This window comes from Jatropha curcas, chromosome 1 (assembly GCF_041381405.1).
Source record: "Jatropha curcas cultivar XTBG-Jc1 chromosome 1, XTBG_Jcur_1.0, whole genome shotgun sequence".
Classification (NCBI taxonomy): domain Eukaryota; kingdom Viridiplantae; phylum Streptophyta; class Magnoliopsida; order Malpighiales; family Euphorbiaceae; genus Jatropha; species Jatropha curcas.
The window spans coordinates 22,432,227-22,453,738 of NC_143151.1; the positions used below are offsets into that span (position 1 = coordinate 22,432,227).

Consider the following 21,512-nt stretch of genomic DNA (forward strand, 5'->3'; position numbering starts at 1 on the left):
GCAAACAATCCTAAACAAGCGATAAAATTTAATTTACTAGTAGCAATAAAAACTGGAAAGACCCTATCCTCATTAACAAACTTTACAAGCGAAGTTCATTTAAAATAGATTGTAAGTTTTCATCATATAATCCAAAAGTCTGGTTACAATTAAATTATATTAACTGCTACTTGATTCAATTCAACTAACAAACAATACGAATTTAGTTTCATTGATAGCTATATGCATTCCTATCAAATTGAACAATGGGCCCTATTGAACAAATAATAAGAAGACAAAAGAGATGGAGTTTCTTATCAATCAAGAAAACAGACAAAGATCAATCGAAATTAAAGAACAAAAATATTGCATTAAGATCTCACAATCGTTGAGGAATTTCTACTTAAAATCTACCTTTGATTGAAACAAAATATTTAGCCACGCATGGCCATGGAGTAAACACAAGGAAAAATAAACTCTAGAATAACTGCTATTTCTAAGATGAGAAGAAGACGATCTCCTCAATAAACTTAAGGTCCCATTTATAACAAGGGAAAGAAATCCTAAACTAGGAAAATAAAACCTAAATATCTTTGGAAAATCCAGTAATTAAAAGAAAATTCAATATTCAAATCTGAGTATCTTTTCTAATCCCCAAAATAGTGGACCAGCTGCTTTAAATGATTTCCTTCTAGCTGGCAAAGCATCCCAATCCCAAACAGCTCTGGATGCGCCTCCTACTAAACTTGCCCAAGCTTAACTTGAAAACTTCCAGGAGCATCCTAGAAATTCAGCTCCAGCTTGATAAACTTCTTCAAAACACCAGCCTCCAAAGCTATTTTCCAAATGAATTTAGCATAATTTACGAAAAATATGAAAACCAAACGAAAATTCTCATTTTAAACCAAAAAGTATCCATAGATAATATTTAAATAAAGAATATTTTATGCTAAATTAACTACTTATCAAATTCTCCCACACTTATCCTATGCTTGTCCTCAAGCATGACCAAAATTCTCAACCAACCCCATATAGAAGTTCACCTACCACAGCATTCTCTATCAAAAGATTGAAAATTCTGGGAGGAAAGGCAAGTAAGGTAATCCTGTCAAGGCACAGTACTCTAGGATTTGGTGCAAATATTCGAAAGAAAAGGAAAGCACATTTCTCTCTCTTTTTATTTATTTATTTATTTATTTATTAGCAAACTTTGAAGAACTCATGTGCATTGCCGCATTTTTTGTTCTCTTTCTTTCTGTTTTTGTTCTCTTTCTTTCTGTTTTTGTTTTTATTTTTTTTTTTATTTTGTTTGCAAACTTTAGAGAACTCATGTGCATTACCGCTTTTTTCGTTCTCTTTCATTCCTTACCTTTCACATTATCGCTTTGCGTGATATGCACCTTCCATCCTTCCAAAACATGCAGCCATATACCAAGAGTAGTGCCTCAAAAAGGTTAAACAAAGTTTTGAAATGTGCACAACAGTGAATTAAGCGCAAGCAAATTGGCAGTTTCACCTTAACTCATGCCTAAATGATTCACACAAAGCCTCAGACAGGTTAAACAAAGTTTTGAAATGTGCACAACAGTGAATTAAGCGCTAGCAAATTGACAGTTTCACCTATTAACTCAAGCCTAAATGATTCACACAAAAGAGAATGATTAAGGGATGCTATCTACGGGGTGGAGAAAAAGGAGGTCTATAATAAAGATTACTAGTACCTGCCTAAAATCTCAAAAATTCAATCTAACGCAGAGAACTCAGTTTAAGGACAAAGAACTTCTCTCAGGAGGTCAAAAGAAAATATCGATCAAGTTAAGGCAAGAGAGAAATTTTGAAATAAAACTTTTCATGTACACATCAAAAAATCAAAATTTCCAAGGGATAAGAACTGAAATTTATTAAATTTTAAGAGCACTTGCTAAAAGAAATATCTAAATCAGGTTTAAGAATATGGACAAAATGCTCAAAAAAATCCAATGCTTTACAAAACATAAACAGAAATTAAACAAATAAAGCACTTCCAAAATCAGACTCCTCCCCCACACTTACTCCTCACATTGTCCTCAATGTGGAATATGAATCAAGTACAAGGAGTTCCTAACTAAATAAATGAAAGAAAAACTAAAGAGAAAGGGTGAGAAACGTCCCTGTGGAAGAGGTTGCCACTGCCTGTGCTAAGTCAGTGGTGGGGGTTGAGATAACCCCAAATGTCGTGAGATGGCCTGCAGGGCAGTGTTGATTTCAGTAACCGTGGAGGTGAGAAAATAGATCTTTGCTTCCAAATGATCAATTCAGGATGCCAAAGATGTTGAGGCCATGGGGGAAGTGTCAAGACGAGCTGACGTTGATGGAGCAGCTGCATTGACCTTTCTTTTGCAGAAGACGTGCTTGTGTTGCAGGATAACAGGACCTGCAGCAGCAAAAACAAAAATGCCACCTTCCTAACAGCATAGTAATCCCATAGAATCCAAAATAGACAAATTCAAAGAAGGCATTTCACAAGCAACATGCAGGTTATTGTCATCTAGGTCGAGGAATCCCTCTCTAACAGCCAACATAGTAATAATTGAACCTAAGAGCATGCCTCTCCTAGCTACAATTATTCTTTCAAACTGGGTAGCAAGCCAATAAACGAGATTAACTGTCCTTTTATTCACCATGCACCATAAGATAAGTAACTCAGCTTTTGAAAGAATAGTGGTGTCCTTATTTCGGCCAGAAAATGTAGAGGCTAAAAAGCGGTGAATATATCTCAAAGCTGCATTCTAAATAAGTTTAGCCTTAGACCGGCTAGCATTGAAGGTGATGTCAGACTGGCCACTGAGTGTCCTATATTCCTCTAAAGCTTGAAAATCATCAGGATAATCACAGTAAGCATGTAAATACTCAGGACTCTTAGCCGACTCACTATCAGTGAGACCCATAGCAATACTAAAATAAGTGACAGAAAAGCTAAGCATTTGACCCAACAATCTAACTTGAATGGTACCAGGAGTACACAACTGAAAAGATTCAGATGAATGATCAAACTCAAAAGTAGAGTAGAATTCCCTACATAACTCTATGTATGCAGGACGTTTGCGGCAAAAGAATTCTCTCCATCCTATATTATCAACAGTCATAGAATTCATCATGCAATTTGAGCTCGATAAGAGTTTGCTCATCAATGGACTTACAAGGCACAACATCAAGGTGTTGGAAAATATCATACCTTTTCTTGTGCGCTACGACAACGAAATCCAGTGTTCCGTTCAAGTCAGCAGTGCCAGGCGGGTACTTGCTCTTCCCTTTCCATATCCTAGCTCGGCCTTTAGGTGGAGCATGCTCTTTCCCCTCGTCAGCGCTTGAGACAGGCTGTGCCGCGTCGGTATGGGCACCAACGGCCGGCTCTTGGCCACTGTAGACACGGATAAGTGGCATGGAGGTGGAATTTTAGCGGAATCAGACTCATCTATCAACTCGGGTCGTAGGCCCGCTTCTTTAGCGCTATGGCAGTTTCCGCAAGTTCCCTAGTCTTCTGGGTTTGGGAACGGGTCTGTCTCCGAGAAGAAGGAGGAGGCAGAACCGATTTGGGCTTCTGTCGCCTGAGTCGAGCAATAGTGGCGACATGACCGGTGGGACGTGCGGTGTTGAGAGGTAAGGGGGCGAGCGCCGTACCCGTTGATGGCGATGGAGATTGCGACGCGTCTGCGTCTCCGGAACTGTAGCGCGACTCAGACAGCAAGGGCGATGCAAGACGTCGCTCCACCAGAGCTGAACCGACGGGGAGCCTGGCGGCTTGCTGCTTGGTGCGCGGCATCCGACAGATGAAGAATCGAGCCGCTCTGCTTTGCAATCTCGCTCCTGCGTTTCCTTGGAATGGCGTTTGGATAGCTAACTTTTCTAACAAAAAGTACAAATGGAAAAAATAGGGCAATTGTAAATAAAAAGAAAAAGAAATAATAAAAATAAAATAAAATAGATAAAGAAGAAAAATAAAAAGAAATAGTAATTAAAAGAGAATACTAAAGATAAAAACACTCTTACTATTACTATTACTGAAAGGGAAAAATAGAAATAAAAGTGGCAATTAAAAACCATTTTAACCATGAGAAAGTAATTTCAACTTCTTTGGTATTCAGCTCTTACCCAGAAAAGAAATCATGCCGTTTTAGTGGAGGGGAGATAGAAGATGACTCAAAAAATAAAAGAAAAATGAAAACAAAACTTAAAAGTGAATAAGATAAAAAGGCTTGGGCGAGCCTAGTATTGGGTTGCCTCCCAACAAGCATCCTTGTTTAACGTCTTAGGCTAGACATTCCTATCTCAATCCACCACCTTTCGACTTTCCAAATTCATTTCTTCTGGCTCAGAAGCCTTGAACCCTTCATAAAATGGCTTGAGACGGTGGCCATTAACTTTGAAACTCTTGTCAATTTCCATGCTCTTAATATCTACCGCATAATGAGGAAATACATTAGTAAAAAACGAAAGGCCCTATCAATCTAGACTTTAATTTGCCAGGAAATAATTTTAATCTTGAATAAAAAAGTAAAACTTTCTGTCCAATTTCAAAATTTTTTTCTGGTGATCATTTTGTCATGGAAAGTCTTGGTCTTGTCTTTATAGACCCTGGCACTTTCATAAGCTTCATTTTCTATTTCTTCTAGCTCTTGCAATTGTAGCTTTCTCTTATAACCTACTTCCACTAGCCTCATGTTGTATTGCTTAACAACCTAAAACACCCAGTGCTCTAGCTCTACTGGTAGGTGACATGGCTTACCAAAGACTAAGCGATATGGGGACATTTCTATGCGGGTCTTATATGCTGTCCGATAATTCCAGAGAGCATCATCTATTTTAAGGCTCCAGTCTTTCCTAGTGGGATTAGCTATCTTTTCTAATATAGACTTTATCTCTCTATTAGACACTTCAGCTTGCCCACTTGTCTGAGGATGATAGGTCATAGAAATACAGTGTGTAACTCTGTACTTCTTCAAGAGACTAGCCCGAATTTTATTGCAAAAATGAGTCCCCGATCACTTATGATAGCTCTAGGTATGCCAAACATGAAAAAAATGTTACTTTTGATGAAATTCACCACGATCTTAGCATCATCAGTCTTGGTAGCTTTGGCTTCCACCCACTTTGATACATAATCTACATCAAGCAAGATGTATGAATTTCCATAGGATGACGAAAACGGTCCCATGAAATCGATACCCCACACATCTAAGATTTCACATATCAGTATGGGAGTGAGTGACATTTGATCTCTCCATCCTAAATTTTCAGTTTTGCAATTCTCACAAGTTTTGCAAAACAAGTATGAGTCGCGAAACACTACATGCCAAAATAAACCACAGGATTAGGCAAGGTTTTGACTCCTCCTTGTTGAGCAAGTATTTAAGTGTTACTTGATCAGAATAAACAGTCACTTTGGTCCCTAACAGATAGGACCGAAATTTCTCCAATGCAAACACAATTGCCAAAGCTCTTTCTCTGTGGTAGAGTAATTGTGTTGCACATTGTCCAATGTCCTTGACACATATTATATCATATACGGAATTTTCTCGATTTGTTGTCTTAGGACAGCCCCTACCGTATGATTGCTCGCATCACACATGATCTCAAAAGGATATTCCCAATTTGGAGGCTGAATTATTAGTGTAGAAATAAATTCTTCCTTTAGCTTGTCAAATGCTTTTTTACATGCTTCGTCGAACTCAAACGGCACATCCTTTTGATGGAGCTTACAAAGATGTCACCTTTGAAAAATCCTTTATGAAATGCCTGTAAAATCTTGCATGACCAAGAAAAGAACGAACGTCTCGCATACTAGCGGGGTAAGGTAATGACTTAATCACATCAATCTTAGCCTTATCTACTTCAATACCTTTAGAGGAAACAACATGACCTAAAATCATACCTTTTTCCACCATAAAATGGCATTTCTCATAATTTAAAACTAAGTTTGAATCTAGACATCTTTCCAATACCTTTGTGAGGTTAGTCAAACATGCATTAAAAGAGTCGCCATAGAAGGTGAAATCGTCCATGAACACTTCTATTATATTTTCTACATAGTTTGAGAATATACTAACCATAAACCTTTAGAACGTAGTTACGGTGTTGCAAAGTCCAAACGGCATTCTTCAATGGGCAAAAGTGTCGAAGGGACAAGTGAAAGTCGTTTTATCCTGATCTTCGGGTGCCACAGTATCTGAAAGAAACCTAAATAACCATTAAGACAACAATAGTGAGAACATCCAGCTAATCTCTCGAGCATTTGATCAATGAAAGGGAGTGGAAATTGGTCTTTTCTAATGGATACATTTAGCTTTCTATAATCTATACAAACTCTCCACCAATTTTAAACCTGGGTGGGCACCAACTCCCCTTCAGCATCCTCAACCACTGTGATACCCGTCTTCTTGGGTACGAATTGGACTGGGCTCATCCAATTGCTTTCTGAAATTGGGTAAATCACACTGCATCCAGAAACTTTAAAATTTCCTTTTTCACTACTTCCATCATCGGTGGATTCAAGCGTCTTTGAGCCTCTCTACTTGGTTTCCTGCCTTCTTCTAACAAGATTCTATGCATACACGTGGATAGACTCATCCCTTTAATATCAGTTGTTGTCCACCCAATAGCCTCTTTATGGTCACAAAGGACTCGAACCCGCTTTTCTTCTTCCATCTCGCTGAGCTTGTTAGAGACAATCAGTGGAAGTGTTTCTCCTTCACCCAGATATGCATATTTCAGATGATTAGGCAATGGTTTCAGTTCTAACTTAGGTGCCTGCAAAACAAATCGTAAAAGTTTGGTGTGAGAAGAAGGTAATTCCAAACAACAGGTTTTAAAACTTCTCTTCAAGTTTTACCAGGCTGTTTATATTAATGCTCCTGCATAACACTACATTAAGCTCAACATTAACATTATGCTCATAAAGATCTTGAATCAAAGGATCAACAACATCAATACCATAAAACATGAGACACATCACATGGATATTTATGGCATCATACACATTAAATTTAATTATTTCTCCATCAAACTCCTTGGTGAGTGTACCATCATGAGCATCTATTTTTGCTCTAGCTATGCTAAGAAAAGGTCTTCCAAGCAAAAGTTCAGACGAAGTGGAGGATTTATCATCCTCCATATCAAGCATATAAAAATTAGTAGGAAAAATCAATCCATCTACCTGCACTAAAACATCCTCTAACACTCGACAATTGGATCACAACAGATGTTTCGTTTAATGGACTAGCATTTAAACAAGAGTAAATAGAAAATAGCATGATATTTATCGAAGAACTGAAGTCACACATAGCCTTCTTTATTCTGATATTGCATATTTTATAAGAGATACCGAACATACCTCGATCCTTGCACTTGGGGGGTAACTTTCTTCGCAACATGGCAGAAACATTCTCCCCTACACTTACCTTTTTGTAACTAGCTAGCATCTTCTTATTTGTACAAAGCTCCTTCAAAAACTTTACATAGCGAGGAATTTGTTTAATTACGTCTAACAATGGTATATTTACCTCCACCTTGCGAAAAGTCTATAGGATCTCTTTTGCTTTCTTATCCTTCTTCGATATAGCTAATCTTTTAGGAAAAGGGGGTTGAGTTACCAATGGCAGTGGTCTGGGCAAGCTTACTTCTAAATTCTCAGTCTGTTCATTATGCGAAATCTCTACTTCTTTTTCAGCACGTTTCTTCGGGCCATTGTCACCTCTCTTTGGGGCTGGGTTCCCAGCTCCTTCATACTTCTTAAAGTGATTGCACTTGTATTTTGCTTAAGGTTGATGACAGTTTGAGATGGTAGCTTCCCTTGGGACTCCAACTTACTTAGAGAGGTAGCTAACTGCCTCATTTAATTCTCCAAGTTCTGAATACTGGTCTTGGTCTCTTGCTGAAACTGTTGAGTGTTAGCTGCAAGTGACTTAACAATATCTTCAAGAGACATACCTATTTTTGAACCCGCTTGAGGTTGTTGCTGAGGCGATAAATACTAGTATTGATGCGCATTCTGCGGCCTTCCTCCATAGTTAAAGTTCGGGTGATCCCTCTACCCTGGATTATAAGTATTTGAGTAGGGATCATATTTCCTTTGAGGTTGGCCAGGAAATCCTCGTACAACATTCACTTGTTCCTGATCTCCTTCTTGTAGAGTGGGAGACATATCGGCTGGGTGTTTAGGAAAAGCACAAATCCCACACACTTTAGCTTGTGGGTACATACCTATAGCAATACTTTGGACTAAACTTGTTAGCTCATTAAGCTTATTTTCAATGTTAGAGTCACCTACTTGATTGACCCTCCTTAGTAGATCCTGACATCTCCCAAACTGTTGCGTGTTAGTAGCTATGGTGAATATGATCTCTCGGGTTTATCGAGGAGTTTTGTTAACAAGAGCCCCTCCACTCACTGCGTCAACCATCCTTCTTTCCAACTCTAACATTCCCTTATAGAGATATTGAATCAAAGGACTGTTCAGTAATCCCATATTGTGGGTAGCTTGCACAAAGTCTCTTAAATCTCTCTCAGTAGTCATGGAGGGTTTCCGCATCTTTCTGCTTGATTCCACTTATTTCCCTTTAAATTATAGCTGCTCTTGAGGCTGGAAAATATTTTTCCAGGAAGAGTGGGACCCTATCATCCCACGACATAATTAATCCTGCGAGCAAGTAGAATAACCATTCCTTAGCGGCATCTTGCAAAGAGAATGGAGACACTCTCAGCTTGATCTGCTCTTCTGTCACTCCTTGCGCTTTCGTGCTTGAACAAACTACATGGAATTCCTTCAAATGTTTATTTGGGTCTTCATTCTCTAACTCGCAGAAGGTAGGAAGTAAGAGAATCAACCCTGACTTCAGCTCAAATGCCACCTCTAGATCTGGATAAGTGATGCAAAGAGGTTATTGATCCAATAGAGGTGCGTGAAGCTATCTCAAAGTTCATTCTTCACCCATTGCTTCCTCTTCCACTAATTTGATCTCTTCTTCTTCGGATTTAGTTGAAAATTCTGCCAATTCAAGCACTGGTTCCTCTAAAGGAGGTATGGACGCCGTGGCTTCCTGCTTCTTCCGTTGTTTTGCTACTTTCCTTAATGCATAGGCTATTTTCTCAATTTCTAGATCAAAGTTGAGATTAGTTTTTTCAGACTTGGTCATCAAAATAATAAATCAGATTTAAATTAGCCCCCGGCAACTGTGCCAAAATTTGATGTGTTCGAGACTACCAAAAATAATTCCTGCTCTCCTTAACCTACGTAATTTGTAGATATGGTGAGAAGGGTTGAACCCTAGAGATTAATTCAAACTGATTCTTAATTGAAGGCCAGTAAAACAAACAATAAAAGTAAAAGGGTGTTGTTTGTCAAGTATAGTAATCATAAAGCAATTAAAGTAACTAGAGTACAATAAAAATAAAGATCAAAATCAATGAAAAATGATTCAGTCAAAGGTGATTCATAGCATGAAATTCTCTCAATTGATCATTGATATTGAGATCATTCAAAATTTGAAAGATCGACAGGTTATAATCCTTAAACAAGTGTCTCCAAAAATTCTTTCCAAATTATTAGATTAAACAAGACAAGCGCTAAGAATAATCCCTAACTAGCAAACAATCATAAACAAGTGGTAGAATTTAATTTATTAGCAATAATAAAAACTGGAAAGACCCTGTCCTAATTAACAAACTTTACTAGCGAAGTTCATTTAAAATAGATTATGAGTTTTCGTAATATAACCCAAAAGTTTGGTTACAGTTAAATTATATTAACTGCTACTTGAATCAATTCAACTAAACAATACGAATTTAGTTTCATGGATAGCTATATCCATTCCTATCAAATTGAATAATGGGCCCTATTGAGCAAATAATAAGAAGACAAAAGAGATGGAGTTTCTCATCAATCCAAAAAACAGACAAAGATTAATCGAAATTAAAGAACAAAAATATTGCATTAAGATCTCACAATCGTTGAGGAATTTCTACTTGAAGTCTACCTTTGACTGAAACAAAATATTTAGCCACGCATGGTCATGGAGTAAACACAAGGAAAAATAAACTCTAGAATAACTACTATTTCTAAGATGAGAAGAAGATGATCTCCTTAATATACTTAAGGTCCTATTTATAACAAGGGAAAGAAATCCTAACTAGGAAAATAAAACCTAAATATCTTTAGAAAATCCAATATTCAAATCTAAGTATCTTTCCTAATCCCCTAAATAGTGGACCAACTGCTTTAAATGATTTCCTTCTAGGTGGCAAAGCATCTCAATCCTAAACAGCTCTGAATGCGCCTCCCACTGAATTTGCCCAAGCTTAGCTTGAAATCTTCCAGAAGCATCCTAGAAATTCAGCTCCAACTTGGTAAACTTCCATAAAACTCCAAGAATTGGCCTTTGAAGCTCTTTTCCAAATGAATTTAGCATAATCTACAGAAAATATGAAAACCAAATGAAAATTCTCATTTTAAACCAAAAAGTATCCATAGATAATATTTAAATAAAAAATATTTTATTGTAAATTAACTATTTATCAATTAAGATTCAAGGAAACAATTCAAATCAAGTGTCAACTACTTTTTATTCTTAAACTCTTCTTATTTTATTTTTAATATTCATAATGTTTATGGAAATATTTATAGATTTAATTTAATTACTATATTGAACTAAATTTCTATTACTAAGAATTTGATATAGCTTAATTTGATTTCCAATTTATAAAGTTAGATTTGATTTTCTTTGTTCATGATAAAATTTCATTGTGCTAATGCTTCAAAATAAAGTTTCTTCCTTTGATTTATTTATTCCATTAATTACTACAGAAAGAAGGGCATTAATATGAAAAGGATAATAAATCTCATGAGAATAATAACTTGAAGCGAGAGCTATATAGTTTAACTCATTAGAGGTTTTCATAATGATTTAATTTGTGTTTGGTTACACTATTGAGAGATAGGTGATTGAATTTGATTAAAATAGCTAATAATACATCGAGAGAGCTTGTTAGTGATTTTAGGGTTATTTATTCTACCTTGAATAATTAAAATTGATTATTAAATTAATGGGATAAATTCAATAAAATTAAGTAAAGTAAAATTCCTAATAGCCTTTATCCATTGAATTTTCTGTACTATCACTTGTTTGAATTCTCTTAAGTTTAATCTTTTATTTTATTTCTTTTCTTTTAATTTTTTAAACAATTCTTTTTACTGTCATTTAAATAATAATAAGTTAAAGTATTTTTGGTACTTGATATATGATTCTTGTGGGAACTATACTTTACTCACTCTTTATTGATTGTTACAATTTCATACACTTGTGAAATTGCCCATCAAGTTTTTTCCAAGGATTGACATAAAAATATTAATACTAATTAACCTATTATTAATTTACATATTTTTATTATTTTAATTTATTCTATTTTTTTATTGATTGAAAACAAATTCCCTAATAGCCTTTATCCATTGAATTTTCTCCATGATCACTTGTCTGAATTCTCTCAAGTTTAATCTTTTGTTTTATTTCTTTTCTTTTAATTTTCTAAAACAATTCTTTTTACTATCATTTAAATTTGATACTTGGTATATAAGTCTCATGAGAACGATACTCTACTCACTCTTTATTACATATTACGATTTCATGCACTTGCAAAATTGCCCATCAAGTTTTTGCCGAGGATTGACATTCCAAATATTAATACCAATTAACCCATTATTAATTTATGTATTTTTGTTATTTTAATTTTTTTTATTGATGGAAATTTTTGTTTGTTTTTTCCTTTATTTATCAATTTTTATTTTTATTATTTTCTTGTGAAGTATTTTAAGATATTTTATTGACAAATATTAACCAATTTTAGTCAACAACATTTGAGTCATTTTATGCCACTTGGACAAGTGTAGATGCTCAAATTTTGCCCCTAAAGGTTCGGTGATGATAAACCGTTTTTTACATAAGTTTGGACCAGGATTCTTGATTGTCCCAATTTTTGGACCAATAGTCTGTGAATGAGATAATATACATGTTTAACCATTTTTATATTTTCGGGTCACTGGGCGTTTCGCGATGAAACGGAGCCCGAAAAGCGCAAAAGGCCCCCCTGGCACTTTCCAATGAACCACCTCATTTTGCATGCCACCCAATCTGATTCTGTAAAAGTGGGCTCGGCCCTATTTTGGGGCCTACCAATGACATTTTTGCCACGTAAGCCCTAAAATAGGGCTACACATCCCCATTTGTCTATAAATAGTGCATTGGAAATTGTGTTAAGAAAGATTTTTTGGAAACTTTAAGGAAACTATTGCATTTTCAAAACTCAACTGAAAATCAAAGCTAAACCTGTGTTTTCTCTTTGGTTTAAGTTGTGATTCATCCATTTCTAATCATAAAAAACCTTAAGGATTCATTACAAATTCCAAAAACACATTTATCTAATCTTAAACTCGGATTGTTGGATCAAGAATCAACTTTTGGGTTCCATTATTCATCCTTACATAAACTTTGGGGAAATCTTCAAAAAGGTAGCTTTTGAGGGCATTTAATTCGTTTTTCCATCTCTTTTTCATTTTCTTTTAGTTTTAAATCACCATTTTTGAGCCTGGTTGTGAGGGACACCCAGAATCAACCAAAAGAGTCTTTTTGTGCTAAAGTAGCATGTTGATAGCCATAATAGCACAAGCAACTACGTGTGGTGTGCGCCACAAGCAAGTGGCTCGCACCACTTCCCCACAAACCTGCCTCTTTATGCTCTGTTTATTCTCTATGGCTTCCTAATCAGGGAAGGGCCTAGTGCCATTACATGTCGCACACGCCACTTTACCTGTGGCACCAGACACTTCATTTAAGTAGTCCAGAATGATAATAATCAAAAAAACTGTCCCGATTCGGATATCCAGTGGCAAAGCTCCAACCTCAATTGGTCTGGGATGCGTTTTTGTCTACAGATGGATTCAATGAACATCAATAAATAAGATTTTGAGTAGTGATGGGTTTATTTGTTCATCATTCATGATGAACATCAAGACCTTAAACTCTAATTTTGCTCTAATCTTTAATTAATGCCTTTAAATTAATGTTCTTTACATTAATTTTTGTCCCCACTTTCTTTGGATGGTTTATTTCATGTTGTATGGATGAGATTGTGTGCTTGATTGACATGCTTTCCAAAATTGCATTAAAAAGTATTTTACACCTCAATTTTAGTTAATTGTATTATTAAATCATTGTGAATTAATGGATAACGAGGAGGCCGGTTTAATCGGGCGATATAGGTGCCTAACACCTTCCCAATATCTTACCTAACTCCCGAACCCTATCTCTGGTCTAAAACCAAGTTAGTTGATACCAAAGAATGGACTAATTTGAGAATTTTTCCTAAAGAGGGTGGCAACTCCTAAAACTAAAATCTTCAATGTAAGAGATATTTTCAATCCCTTTTTCAAAAGGATCGCCATTTCTGAGGATTAATAAAACGTGTTTAATAAGAAAAAAACCGCTTTAAATAAAAAAAATCAACCAAACCCTTCCGATTAGATTTTTTCGTCTTTAGCAAACAATCACTCGTCCTCAACAAGATTTAACAATTTGGTAGAAAGATTTTCTTATAATAATCTTATAATCAGTATCTCACTTCCTTATTTTACCATGGATTAAATGATCCAACAAGAAGTTGGATAGATATTAGAGATTCAACAAAATGAATATCCTTCACTGTAGCTCTATTATTGATTTTATGCTTCAAACTAAATGAATGATTAATTGATACTTTTAAGCTACTAATTATGTCAATAAAATGTTCCTTAATGATTGAAAACCCTTGCCCTAAAGATTTATCACATGATTAATGATAGTGATTCATGAGATTATTTAAATTAATGACCAAACCAGGACTTATATTTGAATCTAGTTTCTACATATATTATGCTTTAGAATATCCATTTTACGATAAAAATAATTTAAGGTCCTAATGTGCATGAATTATTGGATATAATTGGTAGTTTTGTAAGTTGTTTGCTACAAGGTCGGTGCAGTGGCAATAAGAATGATTTGTTTTGGACTTAATCTTTAATGGACAACTAGCCTTAATGGAATTTTAGTGATTCTTCGTGAGTTATGAAGAATTTTATTGGAGAGGTTTTTTTAGATTTTCAATGCCACAGAACAATGCTTAAATGTATATTACAGAAGTCAAGGCGCAAAGCAAATTGCATGAATGTTGGGTAAATGCTATAAATGGACTATGGTTCAATTGTAAAATGAGATAAGAATGAGCTATGATTGAGCTGTGAAATGAACTATGAAAGAGCTATGAATAGGGATGGAAGTGAGACGTGTATTTTAATTTTGAAATCAAAAGATCATTTTTCACATTAATAGAGCATAATTGCAAACATAAATAAATTAAATATCCACCACAACTAATTAAATATACAAAGAAAGGAGAGAAGAAAAGAATTACATCCGCAAATAATTAACAAATCTACAACTAATAATTACAACTCCTTTAAAAATAACCAGCAACTAATTAATTACATCTCCTTTAAAAATATCTTACAACTATTTAATTACATTCCTACAAATAATGAGTAAATAAATAAACAATTTAATCAAATAATCTCAACCATTTATCTAATAAATATACCATACACCCTTAATCATTCATCTAATAAATATATTTAATAACCAAATAAATAATAAAATCTCAGATAATTAATTATAATTACAAAAATAAGACAAAACAATAATAATTTAAATTATGATACAACTAAAGAATTAACACTAAATAAATTACACTTATCATAACTCAACTAAAAAACATTTAAAATCAAATAAAACTTAGAGAAGGTCCGCGCTTTGTGCGAGGTGCTATTTATAATTTAGGTTTACGCGGATTGCATTATTAAATTATCGTGTTATAATAGAAATTGTAATGTCATTAATTTATATTAAATAATTATATATCAACATATTTTTTTATTTAAACAGATTTGAAAAAGATTTAAACATTTTCTAAGGCTTATAAATAAAATTTTTTTGTTATCATTTTTGTGGCTTTCAATGGTATAACCTGACAAAAGAGAGAACGTTGAAAGCCACTTGCAGGTGTTTGAAAGTTATGATACTATATTTGAAGCATAGTTGTCCAGGAAATCCATAGCTGTGATTTGAAGTAGCATAAGCATAGCTCTGTTGCATGTTGATTGAGTTCTGGGTGCTAAAACTACCAGTAGAAACTTTCCAAGCTGAATCTGAATGCTTTATCCCACCAACAGAAGTTCTCAAGTAATTTTCCTTCTGTAATCTGATAAAAATAAGCACGATATTTCTGCATAAGAGAGTTTTTCTTTCTCAGAATTTTCTTATTAATAACAGAGGATTTGTAGGCGACTATCTCTTGTGCTATTTAGTTTTTTTTTTTTTTTTTAAATGGATCTTATCCTCATTAGTTTTTTTTTTTTTTTAAATTGTATTTATCAATTTATGAATAAATTATATAAAAATAAAATCCAAATCCACAGTATCTGAATATGAAATATTAAATAATCAGTAAACACAAATCACTAAAGAGAAGCCTATAATAATCAAATTTAGGATATTTATCTCTTATGACAGCAAAATAATTGAAATTTCTATCTAGAAATCTCAAATTTAAAATTCTGTTAATATTTAGAAATCTTCTTATTTGTCTAATTATTTAATTTAAATACTTCTTATGCTTTTTTGGCACTTAAGCACATTATCTTAAAAAAAAAAACCTAATAACATACAGAGAAGAAAAGATACTGATAAAACCCATTAATCTTTTTTCAATGAGGTAATAATCTTTTTTCAATGAGGTAAAAAAAGTCATAATCTTGTAAAAGCCGATAAGTGCACTCAGTGTAACTCATTCTTTGTTCATATTCAAACCTCTTCTCCAAACAAATAAATTAAACCTGCGAATTAAAATAAAATAAAATTTTATTAGCAATGATTTTGATTAATTTAGAAATACCTTAAGTTGATCTTGAGCCAATATCACCCTTACAATGGGAGATCAACAGGCAATGTCTCTACACTCAACCCTGTACCCCTACATCTTGAAAAGAACAAGTTAATTTATAAAAAAACAAATTAACAAATGCAGAAAATTGAAAAAAAAATTATGTTTATTTTCTTGGTCTAAATAACTATTCATATAATAGAAAATAATTGGATGTCAAGCAAATTACTCGAACAATTTGGTAATTATTTTTTTTCTTTTTCCATATATTCCTCTAATTCAAATATATAAGAGAATGTAACATATATGCATACATACAGCAAATAAGTTGTACATCAACATAATGATGAATCCAATTGCCAAAACTTAATTTCAACCCACTGAGTGGGTGGTTCCTGTGAATGTGATGTAGGAAGGAGGCAACTATAAATCAATCGAACTTAAAAGCAAAATAGAGAGAGGAATGAGAGAGGAGGCGGCCATTAATCAATCCAACTTGAAAGCAAAATAGAGATAGGAATGAGAGAGTTGAAAACCCAGTATAAATAAATATATATAAATAGATATTAGTATTTATTTTGTAGATAGGAAAATATTCAAAAAATTCAAAGTTGTATTTATCTATTAAGATAAAACAATATTTAAAAAGATATATATCCAATTAAAATATAGAAAAGTGAAGAGCAAAAAAAGAAAAATTCCAAATTTCTAAAAGTAGGAAAATTAGAATGTTCAAAAAAATAAAGCGTCACGTCAATGTTTTTAAAATATTTTTTGCTTATATATATATATATATATATATATATATATATATATATATATATATATATATATATATATATATATATTACATAAATTATTAAAAATAAAAAAAAATCAATTTGAAAAATCAGAATTAAGATAAATAAGAAAAATATAATATAACAAAATGAACAACACAAAAATACGAGGACAATCATTCAATTAACCTACGAAAACTTATATTCTTCATTAATATTAATACTAAATTGATTTGACTATACACTACTTAGATTCATTTTTATATAATACAAATCATATTTAAATAAGTATTTACAACAGAACAAATAGATTAAATGAAAAAAATAAAATGATCAAAATACAACTCTATCAAGCAACTAAAGAGAGAAAAACAACAAGAATGGATTAAATAGATTGATGCTCTCAACTTAAAGAGTTATTTTTACCTTTTATTGGTACCTTTTCTTTATGTTCTATCTTCTTCTTTTTTGCTAGGGTTTTTCTTTTTTTCTCTTTTTGCTGCATTTTTGCTGTCTTTTCCTACGTTTTTGCTCTCTTTTCCTTTATCCTCCTTTCACATTTTTGCTTTCTTTGTTCTTCCTCCCCCTTTTTTAACGTGATATCCGTTATATATATATATATATATATATCATGCGACTGGGTTTTTAATTTACACCTTACACTACAAAAAAAACGCCACATTGCCAACGATTTTTGCGACGGACTTAAATCGATCGCAATTTTGCGACCGATTTGCGACTTATAGGCAAACAGTCGCAAATTTTAGCGCTAAAAATTTTCGCGAGTTTGGTTTTCGGTTTGCGACCCGTGTACTACGGATTTGCGACCGATTTTGCGACCGCTTTGCGACTAATAGTTTTTCTGTCGCAAAATTGTGCCCGTCAAAAATAGAGATAAGTTCTGAGACCGACTGGCGACAAAATTGCGACCGATATTTTGCGACCGCCGTATTGAGTCGCAAATCGGTCGCAATTTTGTCGCATAGTAAAACGACGTCGGACAATTAAAAATTGCAACCGATGTTAATTAAGTTTGCGACCGATTGGTCGATCGCAAACGTTAGGGCTTTAAACGCGACACCCTCTACTTTTTCTTTCTTCTTCTTTCTCTCTTCTCCTTCTCCTCTCCTCTCCTCCGTCCGTAGCACCGCTCTAGCCCCTCCTGAGAACGCTCCAGCTCGCCTGACGCCGCCACCGCCGCTCCGGTCACTCCTCAACGCCGTTCGCCACCGTTTGGACATTATTTGAGGTAAGACTGATTTGCATTTTATTTTTTTTCGAATTTTTTTTTCTTTTGCGATTTATGTGTTTTTTGCAATTTATTATTATTGTTACTGTTATTATTATTATTATTATTAATATTGTTAATGTTGTTGTTATTATTATTATTATTATTATTATTATTATTTTTGGCGTAAATTGTTACTGTTATAGTATTATTATTATTATTATTATTATTATTATTATTATTATTATTGTTAATGTTATAATTATTATTATTATTAATATTGTTATTGTTATTATTTGACAAAATAATATTGTTAAATAATATTACTGTTATAGGTTTAACCTTTTTTTTTTAATTTTGTTGAAAAATAAATCGCATTTATACTATAATTAGAGTTACAAACATCAATAACAACTAGAGTTTAATCCCAAATTAGTTAGAATTTGCTATATAAATCATTTGGTTCAATATATCCTATGTTCAAACTAATAGTAATTAAAAGCAAAGTATATAATTACAAAAGGTTTAAAATACATTTTGAGGTAAGAAAGAAAAATTATGAAATAAAACAGAAATTTAAAGACACAAAAAAGATTGGAAAAAAAAAACCATCAACAAAAATAGATTGGGTATTAAAGAAAATGAAAAGAAGAACAAAACTAGTTTTGAAATTTTTCTAAAAAGAAAGAAAAGAAGAACAAAACAAGTAATATAATTAGACACAAAAAAGAAAAGGAAAAAGAAAAAGAAAGAAAAATATCTGAATTATATGTATAAGTGAACTTTAATTTATTTCTTCTAACTTATATGTCTTCATCTCATTTATAAAAATAAAAAAAACATTTCACTCACAACAACAAAATACAAATTTCTAATTGAAAAATAATTCCCAATTCACATAGCAAGAATATACAATAATGAAATTAGCCTTTTCAATAATGAGAAATTAGGTAAGAGAGAATAATTGTGCAAGAATCCTATTTTTGGGTAGTAAATTCATAAATGTGACTCAATTTTTTAGCAAGCACCAAAAATGCATAACGACAAGTAAAGGAATCAAGCAGAGAGCAAATTAACTCGTGCTAAAAACTAAAAAAATAAAAATAAGTAAAAAGAATTGCTTGATAAATGAGAAAGTAATATGAGAACTGCTAAACGACATAGAAAAATCAAAAAGACCCCCTCAAAATTACTCATAGAAACACAGATATATAGTAAACATTTTCTTGAGATATTAAACATTTTTATTGAATTTTACAAAATGAAATTTTTTTTTTCAAAAGTTACATGCACTTAAAGAATTACACAGTTAATCTATGTTATAATTGCATTCTAATTAATTTAAAATATCAGTTTTTATCCTTGCTATTTAGGTAAGATAATTAGAATATGTAAATATTGTAAGGCTCTTAAATTTGAAGAATCTATTATTATTATATGGAATTAAAAGGTTTTTAATTGTTAAAAAAAAAAAAAGAAGTTAGATAGGATGTTAAATACAAACACGGCTAAACATAGATTAGAAAATTGAACTACCAAAGTGAATTAATTTTATTCAGTTTAGTTTGATTCAAGTTTTTATTTTTTTTATTTTTTTGTGTGTGTTTTAAATATTAGGTTATTACATATTCTTAATTATTGGCAACTCTTTCTTGAGAAGTTTTGGCTGTATTTTTCTTTATTTTATATTATTGTCGTTATTATTCTTAAATATGTTTTTATTAAATGAATGATGAGTTTGGATTGGAGGCCTAGTAGTGGCCATTTTGCCTTTGGAGAATATTGGTATGATATAGAAGTGTTTATTGAAGTGTCTTTGTATTTGAGATTTGATTGTGTTGTGCCGAAATGCTGCCGAATTTTTTTTCAAAAAATTCAATATGTAGAATAGTACACTTACCTTTATTATAGTAGGTATATATATATATAACCTTTGTATTGAATAAATGAACTTAGTGATTTTACATTTATATATAGTTACCCTTATTATAGAAATAACCTTAGTTATAAGTGTAAATTGAACATTACATTATTGGCATATTTTAAGTATGGTTTAGACTAATGCAATTACATATAATTTACCCTTTATAAACATATTGTTAATTAGGTAAAAAAATGCAAAATAATCGAGATTGGATATACTGGAGGTTCGAGGTCAATGAGATATTAAGACAAAAGTTCCTGCAAGGATTGGATGCGTTTATACAGTTTGCAGTTGGTAATCCTAGTTTTATGGATGGTAATAAGTTGAGGTGTCCATGTAATCACAACAAGTGTCGAAATCGAGCCTTCTTAGACATCGATACAGTGAAACTTCATTTGTGCAAAAATGGGTTCGTGGGTTCATGGAAAATTATTACGAATGGATACATCATGGTGAAGCTCGAGTTGCCAGTGGGTCAAGCCACTCCATTCCGGTAAGTTTAGAAGTTCAGCCTTATCAATTTCTGTATGGTAATCAATGCAATGATATGGTAATCGATGCGAGTAGAGTACAATGTGATTGGGATAATATGGAGGAATCGCCAAACTTAGCAGCACAACAATTGTTTAACATGCTAAGTGCAGCTAACAGTGAACTGTGGCCTAGATGCAAGAATCATTCAGTTCTGTCTGTTGTGGCACGATTACTACACATGAAAGCGGAGCACCATTTTTTAGAAAGGTGTTACGATGATTTTGTGCAATTAGCAAAGAAAATGTTGCCTGAAGGCCATTCAATGGTTGATAATTTTTATCGGACAAAAAAATTAGTTCGGGGATTGGGACTACCGGTAGAAAAGATTGATTGCTATCGTAATAATTGTATGATATTCTGGGGTGTTGACTCGGAATTCAGAGAATGCAAGTTTTGTAATCTTCCAAGATATCAACGACGGGGTCAAGGGACTGGTAGAGTACAAAGAGAGAAGGCTTTCAAGAAGATGTATTATTTCCCTCTTGTTCCTCGCCTTCAAAGGTTATATGCATCTAAGGCGACAGCTGAACACATGACATGGCATGCTTTGCATGAATATGATGATGGTATAATGACTCATCCGTCAGACTCTGAAGCGTGGAAACATTTTGATAACATTCATCCTGTGTTTGCTGCTGATATGAGAAACGTGAGATTGGGGCTTTGTACTGATGGGTTTCAGCCGTTTGGCCAATCAGGACAACAATATTCATCATGATCTGTCATTGTCACACCATATAATCTACCACCGTCAATGTGTATGAAAGATGAATATATGTTTTTGTGTGTTATTGTTCTTGGCCCTACTAATCCAAAACATAAAATTGATGTATTTCTGCAGCCTTTGATTGCCGAACTTAATTATTTATGGGAATATGGGGTTGAAACATTCGATATTTCGACCAATCAGAATTTCATAATGCGAGCTGCTTTGCTTTGGACCATCAGTGATTTTCCAGCATTTGGAATGTTATCTTGGTGGAGTACAGCTGGCAAATTGGCTTGTCCTCATTGCATGGAAAACACTAATGCATTTACACTAAAGAATGGAGGTAAACAATGTTGGTTTGAT

At 33.2% G+C, this 21,512-nt stretch overlaps 2 long non-coding RNA genes across 3 annotated transcripts; both read right to left on the reverse strand.

Moving 5' to 3' along the window:
* Window positions 1-329: 329 nt before the first annotated feature.
* LOC149499160 (uncharacterized) lies at window positions 330-9,295 on the reverse strand. 2 transcript variants are annotated; one of them, XR_016321687.1, is made up of 3 exons: window positions 7,349-9,295; window positions 6,066-6,765; window positions 330-3,864 (listed from the first exon to the last, which is right to left on the reverse strand). It is a non-coding gene; the product is annotated as an uncharacterized LOC149499160 (long non-coding RNA). The 2 variants fall into 2 exon arrangements; XR_016321688.1 differs by lacking the exons at window positions 6,066-6,765; window positions 7,349-9,295 and adding an exon at window positions 4,111-6,059.
* Window positions 9,296-14,644: 5,349 nt separating this feature from the next.
* Window positions 14,645-16,484, reverse strand: LOC149499161 (uncharacterized). Its single transcript, XR_016322975.1, has 3 exons — window positions 16,294-16,484; window positions 15,988-16,065; window positions 14,645-15,294 (listed from the first exon to the last, which is right to left on the reverse strand). It is a non-coding gene; the product is annotated as an uncharacterized LOC149499161 (long non-coding RNA).
* Between the last annotated feature and the right edge of the window lie 5,028 nt (window positions 16,485-21,512).